Source organism: Fukomys damarensis, unplaced genomic scaffold (genome assembly GCF_012274545.1).
Source record: "Fukomys damarensis isolate Sample0158 unplaced genomic scaffold, DMR_v1.0_HiC HiC_scaffold_6, whole genome shotgun sequence".
Lineage (NCBI taxonomy): Eukaryota > Metazoa > Chordata > Mammalia > Rodentia > Bathyergidae > Fukomys > Fukomys damarensis.
The window spans coordinates 19,387,533-19,409,213 of NW_022900918.1; positions in this window are offsets into that span (position 1 = coordinate 19,387,533).

Consider the following 21,681-nt stretch of genomic DNA (forward strand, 5'->3'; position numbering starts at 1 on the left):
TTTTTTTTTTTTTTTTAATACCAGGGATCGAACTCCATTCCTTGTACTTGTAAGGCAAGCAGTGGAAGCTTGAGCTAAATCCCCGGCCCAACATTACATTTTTCTATTGTAAATTATAACCTGATTTTGTTAATATTAACTAAATATTATAACTAATTTTATTTCCCTAATTATTAGACAAAATGATGAAAGGAACATGCAAATAAAACAACAAAGGGAACAAATAAAAGCAACTGAATACTTATGAGATGTTTTCAAAGAATATGCTTAACTAAATCAAATATATAAGAATTTTGAATCTCTTGGGCAATATGAATGCATGGAACCATTTGGAAATAAATCACACAAAGCCTAGTAAATTAATATAGGCAAGATTTTGGTAACTTCAAAGCTGTATGAATGTATGTTTTTATATAAATATAAATAAAATGACCAAGAGTAATTCTTTGGTTCAGATGAATAAATAGGATCATATAAGTAGACTTGTATACTTCTTTGGGATATTTTATTTTAATCAGCAAAAATGTAACAGGCAGAAATACTAGAAATTTTTAAAAGAACTATATAGAATTCACAAATTTCAGAAATGATCAATGTGAAGACAGGGTTGCTGAAATCAAAGGCAAAATGGTAAATGATGTCTGACAAAGTACTTACAGAACCTCAGAAATGATAAGAAAACAGCAAAAATTGAGACCAAAGTAAAGCTAATTGGAGTTAGAGAGAAATACAAAGATAATGCACATGAAATAACTAGTTTACATAACTTATAATAAAAAACTTACCAAATATGAGAAAATAATTGAATTTATAAGAAAGTGAAGTTTACAGAACATCAACCATGATGAGAAACAGAAGGGCCTCAAGAAAAATCATAGTTAAGATGCCAGATGTGCACAACAAGAACAACAAATACTATTTTAAAAGTGGGGGGGGCACATATAAAGGTAAACCCATTGAATTACAGAGGATACCACCACAAACTTTAAAAGCCAGAAGAGCTTGGAGGGAATCATTTCAAGACCTAAAATCAAACAACATCCGACACAGATTAATATATACAACAAAATTATCCTTTAAAAGAGATGGGGAATTAAGGACATAAGAAAAAAAAAAGTCTCCAGAGATTTATAAATACCAAAACAAAAGCAAAATAAAACAAACAATTCATATGGAATAAATACACCAAGCGTGACAAGTAAGTAAACATTTAAAAAAATATAAAAGAAAATGACAGCATTCAACAATAGAGGAAGAGCACAATGTTAAATAATCAACACTTCTTTGGAATGATCCATATTGATAGCTTCAACTCTTTAATTAAAAGGCAACCTGAACTGTAGGAACTTCACAAGCACATGGAAAATGAACAACACTCTCCTGAACAATCAATGGATTACAGAGGAAATTAAAGAAGAAATTAGACAGTTTTTACAAATAAATGAAAATGTCAATACAACATACAGGAATCTATGGGACACAATGAAAGCAGTTCTATGGGGAAAATTCATAGCACTAACTGCCCACACTAGGAAAACAGAGCAAGCTTGGATAAACAACCTAATGATGAAACTTAGACTCCTAGAAAAACAAGAGAAAGAAAAATCCAAAGCTCGAAAAGAGAAGAAATTACAAAGATTTGAGCAGAAATCATTGCAATGGAAACTAAGAAAACTATATAAAAAATAAATGAAACAAAAAGTTGGTTTTTTGAAAGAAAAAATAAAATTGACAAACTTAGCTAATCTTATCAAAAAAAGGAAAGAAAAAGCTTAGATCCATGCAATTAGGAATGAAAAAGGCAGAGTTATAACAGATCCAATAGAAATCCAAGGATCATTAATATGTACTTTGAGAACCTGTACTACAATAAAGTGGAAAACACAGAAGAAATGGATAGATTTCTAGATACTTATGAATTACCAAAGTTGAACAAAGAAGATAAAAACATTTTAAACATGCCAATTACAGTCAGTGAAATTGAAAATGTAATTGAAAGTTTCCCAACAAAGAAAAGCCCAGGCGATGATAGATTCACTGCTGAATTTTACAATACATTTAAAGAAGAACTACTGCCATTACTCTTCAAGCTTTTCAATGAAATTGAAAGGGAAGCTATATTTCCAAATTTATTCCTGGAAGCAAGTATCACTTTGATTCCCAAACCAGGGAAATGTGCAACTAAAAAGGAGAACTACAGGCCAGTCTCCTTAATGAATATAGATGCAAAAATCCTTAATAAGGTATTATCAAAGAGAATACAGAGGGTCATCAAGAAGATCATACATACTGACCAAGTCAGATTTATTCCAGGGATGCAAGGATGATTCAACATATGTAAGTCAATAAATGTAATACACTATATTAACAAAGTCAAGATCAAAAACCATATGATCCTCTCAACAGATGCATAAAAAGCATTTGACAAAATTCAACACCCATTCATGATAAAAACTCTACAAAAAATTGGAATAAATGGTCTATGTCTCAACTTAATAAAGGGTACCTATGAAAAACCAACAGTCAACATCATATTAAATGGCCAAAAACTGAAAACCTTCACGTTAAAATCAGGAACAAGACAAGGATGCCCACTATCACCACTCCTATTTGATATTGTTCTGGAAACATTAGCCAAAGCAATTAGACAAGAGAAATATATTAAAGCAACAAAGATAGGAAAGGAAGAAGTTAAACTGTCATTATTTGCTGATGATATGATACTCTACATTTAAGACTCAAAAAACTCCACCAAAAGACTTCTAGACTTAATTGACAGATTCAGTAGAGTAGCTGGATACAAGTTGAACACCAAACATCAATAGCCTTCTTATGCACAAGTAACAGACTCAATGAGAAATAAGGGAAATATTCCTTTTACAATAGCATCAAAAAATGAAGTATCTAGGAATCAATCTAACAAAAGAAGCAAAAGATCTCTACACTGAAAACTATAGCACTCTGAAAAAAGAAACTGAAGAGGATATAAAAAAATGGAAAGATATCCCTTTCTCCTGGGTAGGAAAAATCACCACAGTGAAAATGGCCATACTACCAAAACTGCTATACAGATCCAATGCAATGCCAAGTAAAATTCCAACACTATATTTCACAGAACTAGAAAAAAGAATCCAAAAATTCATTTGGAACCATAAGTGACCTAGAATAGCAAAAGCCATCCTAGGCAACAGACACATGGCAGCGGGTATAACAATTCCCAATTTGAAACTATACTACAAAGCCACTGTTATAAAAACAGCATGGTCCTGGCAAAGAAACAGGCCTGAGGATCAGTGGAACAGACTGGAAGACAGAAAAACAAATCCAGATGTACTCAGCTACCTCATTTTTGACAAAGGAGCTGACCATCCTCAGTGGAGGAAAGATAGCCTCTTTAATAAACGGTGTTGGAAAAACTGGATTTCAACCTGCCACAGATTAAAACTGGACCCTTATCACCATACACTAAATTAAAATCCAAGAGGATTAAAGATCTAAATATTAAAACAGAAACACTAAACTTGCTGGAAGGTAAGTTAGGCAGAACTCTGGAAGACATTGGCATAGGAAAAGATTCTTTGAACAAATCCTCAGTAGCACAGGAACTAGCAGAAAGAACAACTGGGATCTCATTTTATTAAAAAGCTTCACTGCAAAAGAAACCATCAATAGAACTATAAGACAGCCTACAATGTGGGAAAATACTTTTACCAGCTGTTCCTCAAAGGACTATTATCTAGAATATATAAAGAACTCAAAACCATCAGCCCCCCAAATATAAAGACCTGATTCAAAAACAGACTTCTGAAATGAACAGACATTTCTCAGACAAAGAAGTAAAAGCAGCAAGTAAATATATGAAGAAATGCTCCACATCACTGGTCATTCGAGAGATGCAGATGAAAACAACACTGAGATTCCACCTCACCCCACAAAGAATGGCTGCTATCAAGAAATCACACAATAACAGATGTTGGCAGGGATGTGGGGAGAAAGGAACCCTTCTTCATTGTTGGTCAGAGTTCAGACTAGTGCAACCACTGTGGAAATCAGTATGGAGATACCTCAAAGAGCTTGGACTGGAGGTTCCATTTGAACCAGCCATCCCTCTGCTGGGTATCTTTCCAAAAGAACTAAAAGAATCATATCACACTGCTGTATGCACACCCATGTTTATAGTGGCACCGTTTGTAATAGCTAAAACTTGGAAACAGCTCATTTGCCTCTCAGTTGGGAATGGGATAAAGAAGATGTGGTTTTTCTATAAAATGGAATATTACTCAGCCATAAAGAATGAGAAAATAGATTCATTTATAGGAAAATGGATACATATTGAAGATATACTCCTAAGTGAAATAAATAAGTCACACATGTGTAAGTACCAAATAGTTTCTCTTGTGTGAATAAACTGTAATAATACATAAGATTCTAATAAGATTACTGACATTGTGAAATGGGAAGAAAGGGGCTAAAGGTGTAGGGAAGGTGGGATGGGTAGGGGAAGGGTAATAAGGGAAAAGAAAAAAAATGCGAGCTGATGAAAATAAAGGATTTGTAGATGGGGAAGGGCGGAGGGGGTGAAGGAAGGGCAGCGACAAGGGGAAAAAATGAGAACCAAAATCTATCATGTAGAGGTACAAGATCTCAGCAATGAATGTAATTGTACTGTATCCTTAAAATGTACCAATAAACTCAATTAAAGCCGGAAAAAAATAAATAAAAGGCAGACACTGGTTAAAAAAAAAAAAAAAAAAAACAGAATCCAAGAATCTGTTGCATTTAAGAAACTCACCTAATCCAAAAAGATAGGCTAAAAATCAAAGGATAGAAAACAACGTTTCATTTGCCAGGACCCTAGAAACAAGCAGGGGTTGCAATTTTTATCTCAAAGAAAGTAATCATCAAGGTAAATCTGATTAGAGCCAAAAAATGTCATCACATACTAGTTAAGGGAATAATGTAAAAAGAAGAGGTAATGCTGGTAAATGTATAAATGAACCTTCTATTGTAGTATCTAACTTCATAAAACATCAAATAAATACTGACAGTCACAATGGGTGATCTCAATACCCCAATTTTGCAATGAAATCAATAAATGAAACAAAATATTAATAAAAATATATCAGAGCTAACCCCCACTATTGAACTTATGGATTTAATAGACACTGACAGAGTGCCCTACTCTATTACAGCATAATATACATTCTTCTCTGCAAGACATGGAACTTTCTCCAAAATAGATCATACGCTAGTCCATAAAGCCTGCTTACATAAATATAAAAGAACTGAAATCACCCTATGCTAACTATCAGAACACTGTGCAAAGAAATAGAAAACAACCATGAATAGAAAAAAAAAACACAGAAAATTTAGAATCATTTGGAAACTTAAACATTAATCTGAATACCCAGTGGGTCACAAAAAAAATCAAAGAAGAAATTAAACAATTTCTTTAAGCAAATGACAATGCCTGTACAACACACTGGAAGCTATGGGAAGCAAGGTGATATTTAAATCATTGCTGAAGAGCTATTCATCCATCCGTAATAAAATTTCAACTATCTTTATTTTAACATTAAATGTAACAGAAAACTTACTATTTCAGTGACTTTAACTTTGTATCTCACATTATTTGAAAGTAATTTCTTATAAATCCTGTTGCTTTATTACGCTAACTTGATAGAACGATTAGTCTTTTGATGGCATATATTACTGGCTATGGTACTGAGCCTATTTTCATGTCTAAAATATAATAGGTACAATTACTTTGTCTTACAGAACTAATGAAAATGTATGTCAAGTGATGAGATACATACCATAAGAAGTTTATAGGAAAAGAAGGCAAGACAGAAGCCCTTGTATGAATTTATAACTCAATTTCACTTTTCACCAATTACTGCTTCTCAATGTCATAAGAAAATCTATATGGGAAGAAGTAGATTCAATAATAGATATAGTAGATACAAATCTTTTAGAAATTCATTTTCTCATTACTTAGTAAATCTGGATTAGTGATGTATTCCTTTAAGAAAAAATTCATAACACAGCACATCTGCAGCAACTGATTACTAGAGTTTGATTTTTTAAAAATTAGTAACAGAAGAGATGTTATAATGGATTAAGTATAATATCTGACTTATTGGCACAATAAGTGCAGAATATAATTGCAATAAATAGCATACATTATCATCAATTTGAGATTATTCTCAGGTTTATATGAACTAATAAAAATAGGGATTTGTGGGGTACGATTAGAACGTCCAGAACATTGTCATCCATGTTTTTATTTGTAATGTAATATATGAAAAGTAATTGTGAAATTGGCACACAAATTAAAATTCAAAAGAGAAGAATGTAAGGTATCTCAGAAATTTTCCCTATTAGAAATAAATTTTTGTAGTATTAAATCAGGACAAACAATAAGTTTATCTTTCCACATGATCCATACTATAGAACAGGGAAAATTCACATATATTAAATGAGGATGTCACTGGGCAATGAAAATAATAGATACCAAAGACACTTTTTATGTTTACATTTCATTAGTGTTTTTATAAGATTTTTGCATACAGAAGTGTCCTAATACAAATACAAAATTTGCCTATGCAAGGGCTTTTACATAGTACGTAGAAAGAGGAGAAAAGTATCGATCAATATATTGTATCAAAAAGTTTAATCAAGGGGCCGGGATTTGGCTCAGGGGTTTGGTGGCCTGCCTTGCAAGCGCAAGGACCCAAGTGCAATGCCCAGTACCAAAAAAAAAAAAAAAAAAAAAAAAAAAAAAGTTTAATCAATCAACTTGAATACATACAAAAATGAATACTGATGAGTCAAAAATATTTCAAATTTCCTTTATCAGATTATCAGAGAACATGCAATCGAGTTTAAAAAGTTGCATATCCTAATAAAACATTGATGACATTGAGAACTTTCTGTCAGTCATGGCCTACACCAACAGGACAAAGCAAACAGGCTGCTTGTAGCTTCTCAGGAAATAGGGCAAATGGACTCAAATACAACACCCCCGGTGATGAAAAGTCCAATCTACACACCTGAAAGGACTGTGCTTGGGCATCCAAGTCATAAACACTTCACCACAGAGTCCTTGACCCTTTCCATACCTATATAATAAGCCTAATTCCTTTCCCAGTTCGTTGCTAATATCTCTCTCCTACTGTTAGTCTGTCCACTCACAGATGAAATCTCTCCCAGCTAGATGCTGCTATTTCTTTATCAGCCTATTCACATGTGCACGTTATAAACTTGGCTTTTTCCAGCTAGCTGCTAGAATCTCCTGATTTGAGAGCCTGATTTGAATCCCTGTTAACTGGAATAAACTTTCCTTTCAAAAGCCTGTTTTTGACAAGGAGCTTCTCTATAACACTTTCTATCAAGACCCAAAAGAATAAACTTCAATTCAGACTCAATTATAGTTTGTGAGAAAAAAATCATCATAAATAGAATGTATTTTATTGAGAGTATCTCAATTTAATTTTTTTATTTGTTTAAAACTAATCTTGGTTTAGGGGCTATAATTAATTCTAATTATCCAGAACTCCTTCATCAGCATGATGTCAGCTCCTTTATGAAGTAATTTCAGATTGAACTGTGGTCTATTCTGAATATTAATGAAAACTAATTGTTTTTTTATTAATTGCATCAATAAGTATATTAGATGTCACACTTTTGTTTCACTTTAAGATGCCCTTAGCACTTTACTTAAGAATCCTTTCATTTAAATATAATTTGTAAGTTTAAAGAGCTAAATTTTCTTAATATGATAGAGGATTTTCTTAATTTACAAAGCTTATTTTTAATCTATCTCTAAAGACAGGACACAGAAATGAATAAAATATACATTCAATATAAATAATTCTTCAGCTCTGTGACTGTACCAAAATACCATGGTAATTTTGAAAACACAATAGCTGTTAAGAATGATGAGATTATTTTACCACCTCTTTTCCATTCTCCTCAGATGGTTTTTTCAATTTAATATGTGGGCAACTTGACAAAAATCAACTGTACAAGAACCTGGTGTTCTGAGGAAAGTGTTTAGAAGGACACTTGAGGTTTTGCTGTCTCATCTGAGAGGTGTGGCATTTACCCTTTTACTGTGATCTCTGAGTGTATTTGGATTGTCAAGACAGAAGCAGAAGCCAGGAACATCTTTACCATCTGTTCTTAGCATTGGTTTTGTATAGTGACTGCCAACAAAGAAACAGCTTCTTTTAGGACACACCTCTGTGCCATTTTGCCTACCTTTTAACTCTCCATGAGATTATATTATAGATAACTTGGCAGCAGAAGAACAGACCAAATGAAAATATGAAGACTGCACAAAACTCAGTAAAACACCATTTTAGAGGAAATGTGTTCTATTTGGATACTGTAGGTATAGTCCATTTTGCTAAGCTTTATACATTACCTAAATACTGTGTTAAAATTCCATAATGCTCTTTTCTGACATGCCATGAAATAAATTTATAAATGAGAAGCGATATTTTAAGTCAAAATAAATCAAAAGTTGAATATTCAGAATACAACAATTACAAAACATATATGCATTGAATGTGAAAGGCTATTTTTGTATTTTTATTGTACAATTGATCTGTTTACAATACAGATATTCATATATCTTTTATGCTGCCCTTTTAAAAGTCCCACCTGTAAACGCTGTAGCATTGGTGACTAAGTTTTCAATTCATGAATTTGGGTGAGTATATTCAAACCATAGTTTTATTTCTAAAGTTAAGACTTAGATGTGGGAATATGAAGAATAAAATAACATGACTCCGTTGTTATTTCATATTACATAAGAAGAAGCCTTACTAAAGCTGAAATGAGTTTGTAGTAGTTCCCATCAACATAAATTTATACATTTGTCTAATAAGTCCTATTAACACAATAATAAATCTCTTTATATTTTTATTAATAACAAAATATAAAGTTTATGCATTCTGGAATTTTGCATTAACAGTGTACAAAGTTATGCACAAACATGGATTGGCCTCAGGCCTATAATTTAGTCTGTTGACAGGCATAGAAACTGTTAATACAAAGTGAATCATAGATATTATTTTTAATTAATGCAATTGCTGGCTCTTATGTGCAATTATTGATTTCAATTTTCTCATTCAAAATTATTAAACTATGTAGAAACAATGGAGTTTCTTTGATCTTCAAGGTCTACATGTTCAATAGCAATAAACAATAAAAATATATGTCTTTATGTATGATGTATTCCAAACTCTGATGCTTTGCACGGTTAAGCATATTATTTGTCATCTTAGGCAAAATGATAATAATACCAATTGCTTTTGTAAATATGTATCAGCTTATCCTTGGTTGTGTCAATAATTAATTTTTAGCCAAAAAATTTTAAGATCTTCCAATTAAGTTGTGGGATTAGTATGCAGTAAATATATTATGTTGATATGAACCCATTATTACATTTGACATAGCAAGGTACATGTTCAATTTTTAAATATTTTTCAGTCTTGGAAGTGGGCCTAAATTGTATCTTCATTTCCAACTAAATATGCTCCAAAAAAGCCTTCTACCAAAATTTTTCCTGTTCTAGACCCTCCTTACAATAAATATGTTTATCCAAATTTGTAAAGGTATATGACATAAAACAATACTTAAGCTACTAAAAACCATCAATGTTTTTCAAAATGTAATACCAACTCTGTAACTTCAGACTTTCATTTCAAATTTTCAAAAGGACAAGATCTTTATATTATTAGTCATTTCAAATTTTCTATCTGTAGCATTTGGTTAAATTATGACTTTATCCAATAAAGCACAAAGTATAAAAATTAAAAAAAAAATCTTCCATAAGTCTTGTCTCTGTCAAAATCTTTAAATTAATTATCTATTCAAAACCAAAAATCTGAAAGTCATTTTTAGGTTTCTCTTTATTATATCTTATTCAACTACTTATTTTCCAAGGAACTGATTATAATTAAAATATTGACTCAAATGTCTTCACTTCTGGCTACCCATGTTGCTAATGCAAGACTCAGCATATCCTGGCCCTGATGATACGTGGTTTCCTTTTCTATTTTTCAACCTTTTTATCAATTCAGTTTTGATTGGTAACATAATTTTACTCCAACAAGAACTGACAGTTAATCTAATAATCAATTATTGCTCAAGCAAACTCAAGATTCAATAATTTCCTCAGATATTAATTCTGGGTTTGTCTATAAGAATTTGTTTCTACACTAGAAGTATAGTATTTTGTTTGTCAATCCCTGAAATTTGGTTTTCTTCACTATTAATTGCTTTTATTTTATTGATTCTTGCAATGGTCTGTGGATCACATATGTCAAAATCACCTAGATATGGGTTTGTTAAGAACAATGACTTTTCGAATGGAAAAAACAAAAATTCTCTCTTCAAAGCCTCATTCAATTTGGCATGCATGCTCATGTGACTGAGTTTTGTTTACTTAAGTTTCATTCATAAAATACAGGAAATAATACTCAAGAATAATATGAACAAAGTTATAAATAGTTAACTTCACATTTCAAAATACAATAAAACAAGAGCACTGATTATTCCAGAAGCTGAGTTAACAGACAACATTAAGCCTTTAAAATTACAAATCTTCACTGTGAACCACAATTTCCTATCCTGTAAAACAATAGTCCCAAACATTTTTTATACCAGCAACAGTTTTTGTGGAAGACATTTTTTCCATAGGCAGGGATAGGGTTGATTCCAAGATGATTCAAGTGAATTACATTTATTGTGCTTTTTATTTGTATTATTAATATTTTGTAATGTAAAATGAAATGGCTATTCAGTTGATCATAATTCTGACTCAGTGAGAGTAAAGAGCTTGTTTGTGGTCCCATGGAGGGGTGGTGGTGAGGGAGACAGTGACAGCTGAAGTGTGTTACAAACTGAAATTGTGAGATTCTGACCTAAACCCTGCCATAATATGCAGCTGTACAATTGAAATATGTCAACTCACTTACCAATACAAAGCCAGCCACCAGATGCAGTTTAAATTTCACTTGCCAATCACTGATAAGAATCTGATAAAAATTTGCAGATAAATTATTATTGTTTTGGGGCTGTTCACCTCTCTGCCAGTACTAATCTCTTTTGCAGCCATTTCCCAATGCTACTCTCACCACCTCAGCTCCAGCTCAGATCATCAGGCATTAGATTTTCATAAGGAACACAACCTAGATCCCTCCCATGCAGTTCACAGCAGGGTTTACACTCTTATTAACATCTAATGCCATCACTGATATGACAGGAAGTGAAACTCAGATATTGATGCAAGTGATGGGGGGAGCTGTAAATACAGATGAAGCTTTATTTGCTCATGCAGTGCTTATGTCCTGCAGTAAGCTCCGGTTCCTATCAAAACACTGGAAAACAATAGCCCATAGTCCAGGATTTGGGGACTTCTGCCATAAGATATTAATATATTCACACCTGCTATAACTAACTCCACTGACCAACATAAAACCTTAAGTAGTGAGCAATACATAATGGAAATAAACCACAGTATAGGTATAGGTACAATATGATTACTAAAACAGAAAACTAGAGATGGAAACTAGACTACTTAAATCAACAAAAGTAGGTCTGGATTTTGGCTCTTCCAATTCATAGCCCAATGAACTTATATGTGTTACTTGGACTATCTATGACCCTGTCTCCTTAACATTTTAATGGTGTGATAATGCATTGATTTTGTCAACTTCAGTAAGAAACACCCAACTAGCTGGATTAGCATGGTTCTGAATGTAGCTGAAAGGATTTACTGAAAACAGAAGACCCACCCTGGGTGTGAGTGGCGCCAACCAATATGCTGTAGGCAACAATGAAAGAAAAGGTAAATAAAGAAGGAAGGCTCACTTCTGTTACTTCAGAGGAGCTCCACCTTGAATGTTGTCTCCCAGCTTCCAGCACAGACCTTTACCTTCCAGTGCAAATTGTTCAGCCTCTTAATATGGACTTGCATGGGATGCTACAGTGTGCTCCTGGCCTTGAAACTTTAACTGAATCCTTTGGATCTCCAGGACCCAGATGTCCCTGGTACATTCTTCTACACGGACTCTTCAGGAAGCCATTGTAAACAAACAGATGGTGTCATAAGTACATTTATCTCATAAGCAGTGAGTAAGATTAAATGTTCTGAATGGATATAAAGTATGTAGAACAGTACCTCAGAAACACTTAGAGCTTTTTAAGTGTCTTCAGTAATCACTATATATTTCTGGCCCCTTTCCTTTTTGCTTTTGGATTAAGCTGAGTAGAAAATATAACATACATTAAAAATAAAATGGATATTTATCTAAAGGAACCACTATCAAAATGGTGTGCTAAAAATACTTTGGAGATAGCTTTCTTCACGTAATTTATATAATTTAATAAAGGTTAGCAATTTATTTTACTCTGATATATTCTTTCTGTGAAGAACAAAGTTTGAGAGAACACATGGTTATTTCAATTTTTGGAATAACTATTCTACAGAGTCATAATATATAGATTTACAAGTTTAAACAATAAAAAATAATAAGCTAGCAAAATCAGCCATGAGAGAAAATTCTTATAAAAGTTGGGAACATATCATCTATAAAGCACAAATTTATCTTTTAGTTTATTCAGTCACTGGTTTGTCCTCAATGTGTTACAAAAGGAAACTATTAAAATATTTGAGTCAGTTCATATCTTCTTGCTCAATGAGTGAATCATAGAGAGGTTGCTGCAATCTGATAAAAGCATATACAAATTTCCATATTCAATTTTTTTCTTAGAAGATGCAGCCTTTTATGCTGCAATGTTCAAGTATATATAAAATATTCATATTTAATGAAACTTCAAATTTTCCTTAGTTTATCTATAATAACTGGGACAACTGAAGTTGGATATTGTTCCACTTATCTGTAAATGTTTAGCCCCAAATTTAATGACTTACAGAAGCAATATAGTATTTGTTTTTTTCATGAAAGTGCAATTTTACAGGAACTCAAAAGCCTTGGTCTATCATTAAATTATGCTAAAATAAAGCCCTTACTTTTAGACAGTATAAATCACTGCTGGCTCTTTCGTTTGGGTGATATAAATAAGAAGCCATTATCATTGCTCTAAAATATTCAGCTAAGAACTTAGATATATTAAGTTAGTGCTTCATAGAATATTTGTCATGGATATGACTATTTATAATAGACGAAAATAGACTTTCTAGAAATCTTAAAGATGTCCTTTGCAAATGTTTTGTTTTAAATAATGCATTATTCTTGGATCTAAGTACATTTATTTTGTTACAGAGGCTCGTTGGGGCTCCAGGAGGAAGAAGGTCACTTCAAAGAGATAAGTGAAAGACACTTTTGTCTAATATTCTTGATTAGCAGTAGAGCAGGGCATCAGCAAATTATGAACTAGAAGCCAAATAAAGCCAAATGATATATTTTTTTAAAAAGACCCATGGGAATACTACTGCATGAAATTATTTACATATCACTGCAATATAAGCACAGAGTTATGTGGCACAGAGAGGCCACATAACAGAAAATATATTACTTTTACATCCTTTAACAGAAAGCACATTTCCTGATTCCCAATATAGAGTATTCATTGTTTTAAAACAATTCAATAGCTTCTAAAGTAATTTCATCAGTAAAGAGAACAACAAAAAATCCAGAAAAGCTTTTTGTACTTTTTCACTTATGTGGAAAAAAGGATAAAGAAATTGATAAACTAAAAATGAGAAGTACAGTTTAAATTTAAAAGGAGAATAAGTCAGATGATAAAATGGTCCATAGGCTTGAGTCAAGAGCTTTAGGAAATTCAGAGTCACATTTCCCAGGTATGCAAGTCTAATTAATAATTTAAAGCATATATTTCACTGACTTTTACAATTGCTATGGTCACTGATTTTAATTTTATCCATTATCTTGCTTTTATATTGGGAAATATCTACAGTTGCTATTTTAAACTATTCCCACCACTATATGTTAGCTGTTTGTTTTCAGACTATGTATGTTCCAAACCAGAAGTATAACACTCATGAATTATACCGAGAAATCACTGTACTATGTTAAACAGACTCATCCACACCTGGACCTAATTTAAATAAAAGGTCTTCAATCACTCAGCATAAGACTTATGATGTCACATGATAAGAATTTGATGGGTTTGTGGAGAATGGTGAGTATATTATGCACGTAGGAGAAATGTACACTTTGGAGACCACAGAATAATGGGTCAAATTCAATTTTCAAAAATGTTTGTAAGGACATTTGTAATTGCACAATACTCTATTGCTGGTCTTCCTGGCAGGTGATGTAAGCAGTTTTGCTCCCTCCTGCATGCTCCTTATTATTATCTTCTGTCCTCCCTAGGGGTCCAAGGCATAGCACCACCTGATCTTGAACTGAATCCTTTTGAATCATGAACCAACGTAAAATTTTTAGTTAATCTGCATGACTCTCTAATCCAACTTGTGATGGTTTAAGTAACAATAATTACAAACTGAGACTCAGAGAACGCTGGTTGCATTAAAGCAAGTTTTTAAAATTTTATTATATTCCTTTATTGCTACTGTTACTACTCCTTTTATAGAAAAATCATATTCCATATGCGGACTTCACATACTGTAATAAAACTGATGAGGTTATAAAAAGCTACAATATTCTTTTTAATGTGTAACATGACAATTTGATCATGTGCTAAATACATGCATCCATACATTAACCTATCTGAAAGCATATATGAATTGATTTAACCAGTCTGTTTTTAAAATTTGCCACTATGTATTTTATTCTTCTTGAGATTACTAAATTTATGTATCAGAATAAAAACTAAACATATATTTTGGTTACATATTTAGTCAATACTAGTAATTCCAGGCGTAGATATGTAATTTCTTTATATTAATCTCAAATTATTTTCCTAAATGTATAAAATTTAGACTGTTTAATTTGAATTTACTAGATTCTCTATTGAAGTGATTTTCTTCTATGTCTTTAAGAAGTGTTTTCATACGTCATACAATTTTCATATATTCGGCAAATTTTTATTGGACATCTGTTGTCCTTGTTTCATTAAGCTTAGACTATGTGGCAAAAATGACCCTTCAGAATAACTAGAAGTGTAGATCTTTCACTTAAATTACATTTCTACTAGGTGACAAGAATTTTTCTTTCTTATTGTGGATTCACTTCAACAATTACAGAAGTCCTAATTTGATCTAGGATTGCTTGTAACAGAAAATATCTTGACGATGATAATGTTGTTTTATAAGGCATACATCATGAATGCATATATCTAATTAGCCCTAATCCAAGTCATGACCATTTCTGATTTCAAGAGAGAAAAGTGTGCAAGGGTCAATGTTGCCCAATTTATGTGAACATATTTTATTTCAATTAAATTTATGTATAGGTTGGAGCAGTACATTTGCCTACAATTACAAAATGTATTCTATTCTCACTTCTGCCCACAAAATGCATGCAGCCTTTTCTCAACACATCACAAAAGTCCTATAAAAATTCAGCATATGGTTAGAGTCTAGGATCCTGTGATTAGATACAGACAGTCTTCTCTTTATCTATCACTAAACAAATTAAAAGCTAAAACTACACTAGCAAAAAAGAATGTCTTAATAAATAATAAAATTATGGATTTCATGTTACTCTCTCATCTTTCTCTTTCATTTGCATTGTAACATATTTTCTCCCATGTTTGGAGGATGTGACACTAAAAAGATGAAGATACAGTCGTTGCCACTCTAGGATTTAGCCATAATCATATTTAGTGGATTAAAAAATACATCTCAATATAATCTGAGTAGGACCCACTATCCTCCTAGACTCCAGATTTTTCCAGAACATGGGGTTTGATTTTTCATTTAGTGGCCTTGGATGTCAGAGACAAACTGTTAAACAAAAGAAACCTGTCTGCATTATATACAGGAATGAAAATGATTCATATATGTTCATAATATATTTTATATTTGCTTTCACACCACAACAGACATACTGCAATGCACTGCTCTACTTTCGTGTTCCACAAAGTAGACAATAATACCTAACTAAAGAATGCCATTCCAAAATCAACCCTTTCAAAATATTAGAATCTCAAGGAGTTGTATAATATCTGCTAGAATAAATGTGTCAAAACTATAAGTTTCAGACATTGGGATATATCAGGACATTTCAAAAAAAAAAGAGGCAATGCAATGTTATAGAATATGTATGACATTTAAAAGCAGAAATCCCAAAATTAAATCCTTGTTCTACCATTTGTTAATTGTGGGACTATCTCTCTGAACTTCACTGCTACAGCTCTCCTATTTAATAATAGTTACTGCCTTATGTTCTACGACATTACAATGGACAAAGGAAAAAAAAAACAATTTCAAATATCTGCAAGACATGGGAATTTAGCAGAATGTGAAAAAAGTAAACAAGAAATATGGCATCTTAAATTTCCAAAAGCATTCCAGCTGTTTTATGTGGCTATACTATCACTCTCCCTTTAATATTCATATTTCTTTCAGAACTGTGAAATTGTCCAAAGTGTGTATATTTGTATATTCCTAATAGTGTGGATAAAGTTTCAAAAGTTGAATCTCTCTTAAGAAACTGGTGTAATTAAGAAACTGAGTGTAAGGGTGGTAATAAGGACAATGTATACTATCCAAATATATTATATTCATTGAAATCCTTCTAAAATGTGAAACGGTGGGATTATAGTTACATGCTATGTGTGTATGCACATCTGCAAAAACAAAAATTATTAACCTCTGTAACCATTAAGCACTAGTGAGAAAAGTAAAAGAGGAACATATTTCATCCCCACACAATTTCCTAGTAACTTTATGAACCCAACATGCATTTCCTGTGCAAGATGCCAGTTTTCAAGATAACCACGAACTCCTGTTTCCTAAACTAGAGATCAAATTTTGAAGCTACTTCTTAATTGTTATCAGGTGGGAAAGACCTGGATAAGCCAAATACTGAATGGATGCTGATCTTAACAACAGAGTAGAGAATCTAAATTTGTACTCTGGAGTTTTTGAAAGCATCAGATGTGAGGAAGTTACTACACATACCCCTGAGGCTGCAACTAATGACTACAATGAGGTGCTATAGTCATAATTCAGCCAACATATCCGACTAATCAATGGATCAAAACTCATTACACACGTTACAGAAGGGTTTGATGAAAACTATCAACTTCCTGTCTATGCAATTTGCTTTGAAAACAACTACTCAGTTTTTTAGGATGCATTTGCTCCATGGCAACTTTGCCTTTATAACAGGCGTTCATAAAAGGAAAATAGGGGAAAAAGATGCTCTTATGGTTGTTTAAAAGTTAAAATTAGAAGTTGCACCTTATTTGAAGGAAATAAATTATATCTTTTGCTAATATGATAAAGGCAACATCAGCAAATAGGTCTCACATAAGACATCTTTCATTTAATCTTTTCACTTTTAAGATAATTTCCTGGTTATTTTTCTAATGTTAAGGGGATAGAAAGCTGCCTTTATCAAAGGACAATAATTAAAGAAGAATGAGACAGCAAATTACTCATTTTGGCAAATTTTTGAGCATCCCAAAATATGTCTTAGTTCAGGTTCAAGAATAGAGATGTCTATACTGCATGACTAATGCAGATTCATCATTCACATACTCATCAAGAGTGAAGACCTGGCAGGATGGGTTAATATCTCAGAGTATTACAAAAGAAAAACTGGTATCATAAAACTCAAAAGTCTAAATAGGAGGTACTTATGTGGATGTCAACATAAAACAGAGTCATATCTGAAAGACTGCATTGTGCTCTACACCTTGTCAGATGTAGACTTCAAATGGAACATGGTGTCCACGAGGAACACTGTCAATCTCAGCTGTACCCACGCCTTCAAAAAGATCACAACTGTCACAAAAATATACAAGATAAAAACATAATAATAATAACCAGAAGCATAGCAGTGGGTTGACAGACTACATAGTTAAAAAATAAAATATATTTATAAATTATTCACAGCCCTACCATTTATAATTTTTAGTGTTGAGGGAATTTTTTATATGAACTATCTGCTTCTTCAAGTAATAAAGGAACAAAAGTGATAAAACTAATCATATCCATATGAAATAAATGCAAAAAAATTCTATAATCATTTTGGTAAAAACCTTAAATTTTCTCAGTAGGAAAGGCTATTCTTATATTTTTTGCACACACAGAATATGTACGTCCTATTTAAAAAAACATGATTTTGTATTACGATCTAATTTCATGTAGCTTACTAAAGAGAATTACAATTATATAATAATAGTGGGCAATATTGATTTCAAATTCAACGGTTATGTGACAGGGCTGAGAAAGGACAGTTTGTTAGGGTTCTGTTTTCTTTTAATAATATCAATTTTTAGGTACATTTTAAGTTCACAAAACCTGAATGGAAGGTACAGAAATTCTTTGTGGCCTCACATCTTTTACATTCTCTTCTGGTGCACATCCCCCAGTAGAATGGTCCACATGCACAACCGCTGAAACTATGTCGACGTATCATTATCATTCAAAATCCATAGCTTGTGAGGGTTCACTCTTCATGTACTGCACTCCGTGTTTTTGGACAGATTTATTATGACATGAATTCAACAGTATAGTTTTAGATATTTTCACTGCCCCCACATCCTCTGGGCTACGTCTGTCACTCTTCTCTATCCACATAATTCTCACAACCACTGATGCCTTTATTTTCTTCATAATGTTGCCCTACATTTGGAATCAAAGTATTGTATACAGCCTTTCACACTGACTTCTTTCATTTAGCAATATTCATTTAACTTCCTTCATGTCTTTATAGGTTTGGAACTCATTTCTTTTTATTTTGAAATGAAGTTCCACTGTTGACATGTATCATGGACTGTCCATTCACCTAATGAAGACTACACTGACCACTTTTATGTTTTGACAGTAATAAACAAAGCTGCTATAAACATTCATGTGCAAGATTTTTTTTATTTTTTTGGGGGGTACTGGGGATCGAACTCGGGACCTTGCACTTTTGAGGTAGGCAGCAACATGACTGAGCTAAATCCCCGCCTCATGTGCAAGTTTTTGAGTGGTATAATTTTTCAATTCCTTTGGGTAAATAACAAGGAACATAATTGCTAGGTAATATGGTAAGAGAAAGTTTAGCGTTGTGAGAAAACCCATTAAACAGTCTCCCAATTCATGTCCTATTTTGAGTTCACACTAGTAATGAGAGTTCTGGATGCTTCACATTGCCACAAGAATTTGATGCTGTCAGTGTTCGGAATTCGGAGTTATCTTTTTAAAATGCCACGTATCATGTGAAATCTTAGAGTGTAATGGGTATCCAAAGAAATTACTACTTAGTAAAAGAAAACTACTACTATGGATTATGTTTTATTTATTCAGCACTCATGTGTGATAGATAAACATGCTGGAACAAAAACTATAAAACTATAAGTGAGAGATTTTTCATTAAATATGGGAGAAAAGAAAATCAATGTAATATTTTGCCAGATGCATAAGGATAGAAATATGAAAATTATTATAGAGCCTGAGACTAAGTGATCAGTCTGAGATTGAGGAAAATTATTTGATAGAACTATCATTTATACTGCTTTGATATTCTGTGTATATATATTAGATATTTCCAGTATAGATCATCCCATCTCATTATTTTGTCTTACATGGCATTTATATTGTTTATATTAAGTATCTAAATTTATTTGAAGGGCTGGGTATTTAGCTCAGTGGCTCTGCTCCATGCCTCATAAGTGCAAGTGCCCAAATTCAATCCCCGGTACTAAAAGCAAAAACAAAAACAAAACACAGCAACAACATAAATTTACCTTATTAATGATCTTTGTTTTATGCTAACAAAGCAACATTTATTAAAATGTATTGATTTAATTGAAGTGTTCATGTACAATAACAAAGTATTTTTAAATATTCTATGTTCTAAAAAGTACCAATAAACTCAATGAGAAAAAAAAATTCTATGCTCTGTTCTAGGCACTTTTTATGTGTCTTTTCACTTAGCAGATGTTTACCTTGTATTGTTAGCTTTCTTGTGACTGAGACACAATACCCAACACCCACAATTTAAAGGAGGTGTTTAATTTGATCACAATTTTTTCTCAGTTCTTATTTTACATTATCATCTGCTTGTTGAACATGATTATATTCTTCTTGTGTAGTTGGTACATGTGCAGAACACATCTTACTTTTTTTTTTAATTGCTGTTTCCATTCTCCCTTCACCCTCCTCCATCCCTTGGTTCCCTTTCCATTTGAAAAAGATCTACTCCCTACTTCCTATTGTCTATATTTTATTTTTCTCTTTATTAATATTTTGGGTTTCTCAAATAACAGAAACTATGTGACATTTAAGCTTCTGTGTCTGATGTATTTACATTAATGTTATGGTCTCAAATCTATTCTTTTCCTACAAAAGACACAAGTTTATCATTCTTTATGACATAGTAGCTCTTCATGTGTGTGAATATCACACTTTCTTTGTCCATTCATCTCCTGATAGATATATAGGCCACTTCTAATATTTAGCTATTATGAATTATGCTGCTATAAACACGAGTACTATGCATGTATCATGTAATATGATCTTACTCTTTCAGAAAAATGCCTAGAAGGGGAATATCTAGGTTAATTGGATTTCTTGTTTTGGTTTTTTTAAGGAATCTCCATATTCTGTAGTACTTGTAAGAGTTCACATTCTCAACAACAAGGTAAAAGGGTTGCTTTTTCCCTGCAGTCTCACCAGCATTTATTATTGTTTGATTTCTTGATAATAGCCATTCTTTCTGAAGTAAAATGAAGTCTCAGTTTTGTTTTAATTTGCATTTCTCTGATGGCCAGAGATACTGAATATTTTTTATGTATTTATTGGACTTTTTTACTCCTCTTCTGAGAAGTGTTTATTCATTTTATTCATTTCTTAACTGGTTAATTTTATATATATTGCACTAGTCCTTGGTTCTAAGAATAGCAGGAAATTTTTTTCCCATTCTATGGGTTTTCTATTCACTTGGTTGGCTGTTTCCTTTTCTGTGTAGAAACTTTCTAATTTGATATGATCCTTCTTACTGACTCTTGGTTAATTTCTTATGTTACAGGCGTTCTGATCAGAAAGTTCTTGCCTATACCTCTGTCTTCAAGAGCTTTACCTAATTTATCTTGAGACAGATTAAGGGTTTCTATTTAAACATTTAGATCTTTGATCCATTTTTATTTTAGGTACAACTTGGGTTCCAAGGCTGGAATGGAATTGTGGGAGTCATGGTGGAGCAAAACTGCTCAGTTTAGTGTAAGATGAAGTCTGCGGAGCTGGAGTTGAGGAGACAGGGGACAGAGCAAGAGAACAGTGCCAAAAAGGAAAGAGCAAGGGACCTTATATACTATCCAAGGTCACACATCCACAACCCCCCCAGGAATATAATTACTAATCACTCAGATTACTAATCTGCTAGCCATGTCTAAATCCAGTGAAGATGGAATATCAGGATTAATAATCACAAAATACAAAGATGAATATGAGAGGTCTTGGATTGGAGTCCAAGGTAAAATTTAAGAGAAATTTAATCTTAGTAACGTACGAAATAAATCTTAACAAGAAGTATAAATATGTCAGATTACAAATACGGAGAG